Here is a 5903-nt window from a genome sequence, read left to right on the forward strand (position 1 = left end):
TCTGTTAGTCAGCGTTTGAGGTATAATTACACTAACCCCTTTTAACCGAGCGCATCTTTGTAATTTCGAGTACAAAAGATAAGTGAAGCGGGCATTCATTAGAGTATATTATCTTAAAACGATCCATTAAAACGGACGAGACCAGTTGTCTAACACACATTTGTAGCCACGCGTGGAGGTTTTCAAGATAAATTACGCTCATTTTATCTATGTACTTAACAAGATAGAGAGTTTTTAACAACCTGGTCAACTGGTATTTTATTCACCTGTGTGTAATACTTTGTATTTTAACCTTAGAGTAATTGTACTCAACATGGTTGTAGATGTGTATAGTTAGATAGATTGATAGATTTATTTCGGAGATAGCATACATACTCACAATGCATTTTAACAACATGTACATAAAACAATATGAAGTAAAAACAATCATAATTGAAAAGTACATGCATAGAATGCACTATGGCATGCATACTAACGCCAAGTATTACACAAAAAAGAGCAATATCCCTTAATTCCATTGTGGTCCTTGATTGTTGGTGGCACGACATAGAGATCGAGGCACTAGTAATAAATTCATACTAAATTCTATGTTAATCATAATAAATACATGAAATATAATACTGAGATTCAGATCAATGGACACAAATGTATCAATCATGATAGTCATATCACAGATAAATTTGGATGGAGTAAAAAAAATTAAGGTTACTACAACAAACAAAAATTTAAAAGTCACATTGAGTTTGAATGTATTATTAATCCGAAATGATAAGACAATGGGAAAGGAAAATGTAAACATTTAACAGCATAGCATAGCAACTTAAAATAGATAAAAAAGACTCTGTTTAAAAGATGTTGTTTGATTGCAGATTTAAAACTGGGCAATAATGTCATCTGGGTTGTAAAAGATGGTAGTTTATTCCACAATGTGCAACCCAAGTAACTGAAGGACCTCTTCAGTTGGTTTTACGGTTGAATAGTTAACTGTTGCTCTTTATTTCCTAGCAATATAAACTGGAAAACTTTGATGTATCAATAGCTGTCTTTACACTTTCTTCTTCAACATCAAATTCTTAAATTATCCAGAGTTGCCTTGATTGAGTACCATTATAATGTCAAGTAGCCTTATTTAGGCCAATATTCTATTTTTTTGTCAGACATCACTACGTTTTCCAATTTTCCAACTCTATTTGTACAATGATTAGCAATGGTTAATTTGTTTGATTGTACAGACAATATATGTTGATATGTATGTAATGTATATCAAATTACCTTTTTAAGGCTTTTGTATAGTGGTCATATGCAATGTACCAATTTTATGAATCTTAAACATTGTATATGCTGGGATTAAAATAATGCATTAACCTTGCTTCTTAGCGCATTTAAATGTTAATGAAGGAAAGATGACTCTGCAGGGCTTAAAAGTAGATATTTTAACGATATGGTCTGAAGAGTTACTTCTCTTCAATCTGATATAGAGCAATTGCCTACAGTCTGATAACTGATTGTAAGTTTATACTAGGTTAAAATTATATATTATCACTACTAATCAGCTTATCATGGTATACCATGATGGTGGAATGCTCTCTCTTGTTGGTTAATTATTTGTGCGATAATGTCACAATTACAAATTTGTTGCCGAATATTATCAAACACTGTGAATTGTGACATTATCGCACAAATAATTAACCAACAAGAAAGAACATTCCACCATCATGATATACCATGATAAGCTGATATGTGGTGGTACTATATACTTCTAACCTAGTATAAACTTACAATCAGTTATCAGACTAGTGCTCTATATCAGATTGAAGGGAAGTAACTCTTTAGACCCTATCGTTAATATATCTACTTTTAAGCCCTGCAGAGTCATCTGTCCTTCATTAACATTTAAAGCAAGTTTAATGCATTATTTTAATCCCAGCATATACGATGTACTGTAAAAATGTCTTTTAAGATTCATAAAATTGATACATTGCATATAAACACTATACAAAAGTCTTAAAAAGGGACTTTGATATACATTACATACATATCAACATATATTGTCTGTACAATCACACAAATTAACCATTGCAAGTCATTGTACAAATAGAGTTGGAAAATTGGAAAACGTAGTGATGTCTGACAAAAAAGAGAATATTGGCCTAAATAAGGCTACTTGACATTATAATGGTACTAAAACAAGGCAACTCTGGATAATTTAAGAATTTGATGTTGAAGAAGAAAGTGTAACACACGTCAGCTATTGATACATAAAAGTTTTCCAGTTTATTTTTCTAGGAAATAAAGAACAACAATTAACTATTCAACCATAAAACCAACTATACATATCTACAACCATGTTGAGTACAATTACTCAAAGATTAAAATACAAAGTATTACACTCAGGTGAAATAAATACCAGTTGACCAGCACCCGATTGTATAAACAGTTAAACCGGCGGTTAACCACATACCGGCGGTTAAAAGTCGGTAACATGTTGGTTACTGGTCGGTAAGCGTTTGTATAAAATTTGGTTGGCTATACCGATCGGTTAAAACCCAGTTACAACATACCCTGCTCCCCTAGGTGGGTAAGTAACAGTAACCAAGAGGTAACTTACACAAAATGGCCGCGGCATTATAAAAGCTAACCATCGACGACCTTCACAATTTCAACGAGTAAACAGACAATTGCAGCGACTAGCACTTTATTTGACTTAATTTACAGGGCAATACGATTTCCGACTTCGGACGACTAATTTAGGGACGCACAGAACGTGTTTCTTATATTCTGTTATGGGTATGCCGTGTGTGATCCGATGCATCAATGGCGCCCATGTTAAAATCATTTCTCCGAGAACATGGAACAACAAAAGTACAAACAAAAGACAAAACACGTTTTAACTAGTATCTTACCTTTAATAATCATTTAAAATCCATAAATAATTCATTTAACTCAATGATTGACGAGTTTGCATCTAGGGTCTTTGATAACTATTTAAGCATAGTTAAATAAAGACCCTTATGCCATCATATCATTATATTCAAATAAGAACTCAATAAACGTTCTTCTTCGTCACACGCTACGTCATGTACTCTATGTACATTACTGCTGTTAAAATGAACCGGAACAGTTTATCAAATGTGTCGTGTTCTGAGAAAAAAGGGCATAATGCATGTGCTTAAAGTGTCGTCCCATATTAGCCTGTGCAATTCGCACAAGCTAATCAGGGACGACACTTTCCGCTTTTATGACATTTTTTGTTTAAATGAAGTCCCTTCTTAGCAAAAATTTATTTTTGGCGGAAAGTGTCGTCCCTGATTAGCCTGTGCGAACTTAACAAGCAAATATGGGACGACACTTAAAGCACATGCATTATGCCCAGTTTTCTCAGAACACGACACAAATAATAGCCGTTGGTGAACTCGGTTGAATTTGCAGATTTCTGCATACAAAGATATATTTAAACCTGAACAATGTTTTATTTGTCTATGGTAAATTCCCTTATTGTACATGAAAGTAAGTAAGTTTATTGTAAACATAAGCCAAATTAGAAGAATAGTCTAGCATGTTACGACGACCATGTATAATTTTTATTTTTCATCTAGAACAACTAGAAGAATAGACGTCTTTGTAAGCACTCTCTTGCAGTTTGGAAGCACCAGGGATTCCGCTAAATGATGCAAATCCCGACATCATTATCAATTTGTCCCTGGTCATTTTGATGAACTCATAGTTAAAATTTACACTTTATTTTATTGTGAATTCATTTGTTAATGAATTTGATACAAGAAATATCTTTAAAAAAGATATACGGCGTAAATAGTTTAATGAATGAGATCAAGGATAGCGAATGTCTTTTTCTGTGCAGTTCTTAGCTGCATCACACGCAGTACGGGATGTTACGGGGAGTTTTCGCGGCTTATTTTACATTATAACATATTGCTGGTCATAAACCTATAGATACAAAACAGAAAACCAAAAGAAGAATGGAAGTGAAATTTAAACATATGAGTCAACCGGCCACACGAGAACAAACCTGTTTTAGTGGTCTGTCGGGCATTGCTATTTGATTCGATTATTAACAGTATCGAGAATCATCGTGCTCATGCTTAAAGTGATATTATGGGCATTTTGCACTGTTGAATTGAGCTGAAAAGAATTAACAGGTCAAAATAGTTAGTTAAAATGTGGTTACTGATCAATTATCTGCAACTCACCTTGCTACCAGTTGTTTATAAAAATATATTTTATATTCGATATTCTTACGTGACCCACCCAGTCCTGTAAGCCGAAATGATCCGTAAAACAATATTGTGTCTTTGTGTCGTATGAACAAATCTGCACTAAAACTAAATTTAGGTTCAACTCGTAAACGCATGATCAGTTGTCAAACGAAAGTACGGTTAATATTCAAATGCATTATTTTTCTCTTTCTGGTATATTGTTTTAGTATGTTGATGCTGCATTAATTACTATAAGTGTATATGAAGTAGAAACATCAAAAATAATCAACGGTTGCGATAGACACCTATAAACTGTTACATGCTCATAATATCACTTTAGTACATTAGGCAATATGGTGGAATAATTATTGTTAAATTTATTAAAAATAATATTTATCATTGTATTGTTGAAAACACATTAAGAATCTATTATTGACATACCATAATTATATTGCTGAATATCTTCTTTTAACATATTTCTGGTCTAAAGAAAATTCCAGGTCACCTAGTTCACGGATAGCGTCTTTATTATATAACGATTATTTTACTGACCGCGAACTCCGGTGATGACCTGTATATAAACTCTGAATGTCCGCGACTTGACCCGAAACCTCGCGGGTTGAAATGCAATTCTTTAAAGTGAGGCCTCGCTTCCACTGCTCTTTATACTTTTACATGTTAACATGTTGACAGGAATATGGAAGTAAGTACTAAATATGAGAACATAGCCTTTTAAGTATAAACGCTTTGCGCTGGTAATACTCTGAAAATAAAAGGTGTACGCACAAACTGTATTGATGTCGAGAATTGAGTGTAAAACTGTTCTATCTATTAAGCCTTTTCATTAGAGATAAAATTGTTTCATACAGTAAAACAGTGTTACAAAGACGCGGATATGTTTCCAATGTTCTGGTGGTATACTCAAATCAGCCAATGGAATAAATGAAGTGTATTCATTCGTACCTAGCCGCGGGAAATTTTATTTGAATTTTATTGGACACTTACAAAGGTCAAGTCAGGGTGAAAAGCTGGCTTATGCAGCTTACGCCGAAAAAAAAAATACATGTCGCTGTTTATAAGCGTGACTCTTCGCGCGAAAATTACGTCATTAGAAAATGCATTGTGGGAATGTTTTGGTTAAAGTTACCGGTGGTTAAATTCCACTATGCGAGGTTAGGTTACTTTGCGGTATATCGTGTTTATACAATCGAGTTACCTTGAAGGTTACCATACCTGAATAACCGCAAACTTACCAAGGTTTGAATGTTACCGAGCGGTAACTTTAACCAGCGTTTATACAATCGGGTGCTTGCAGGTTGTTAAAATCCTCTATCTAGTTAAGTACATAGATAAAATGAGCGTAATTTATCATGATAACCTCCACGCGTGGCTACAAATGTGTGTTAGACAACTGGTCTCGTCCGTTTTAATGGATCGTTTTAAGATAATATACTCTAATGAATGCCCGCTTCACTTATCTTTTGTACTCGAAATTACAAAGATGCGCTCGGTTAAAAGGGGTTAGTGTAATTATACCTCAAACGCTGACTAACAGATTTAAAAGTCTCTTGACTAAATTAACTACAAATGAAACCCAATGATTGTAACGCTTAAGTATGTTAACCACGTCAGGTACATTTGAATGCTATTTCAGAGCGGGGGGTTAATATTTATTTTGAAATAAAAAAG

The sequence above is a fragment of the Dreissena polymorpha genome, chromosome 1 (genome assembly GCF_020536995.1).
Source record: "Dreissena polymorpha isolate Duluth1 chromosome 1, UMN_Dpol_1.0, whole genome shotgun sequence".
Taxonomy (NCBI): Eukaryota; Metazoa; Mollusca; class Bivalvia; order Myida; family Dreissenidae; genus Dreissena; species Dreissena polymorpha.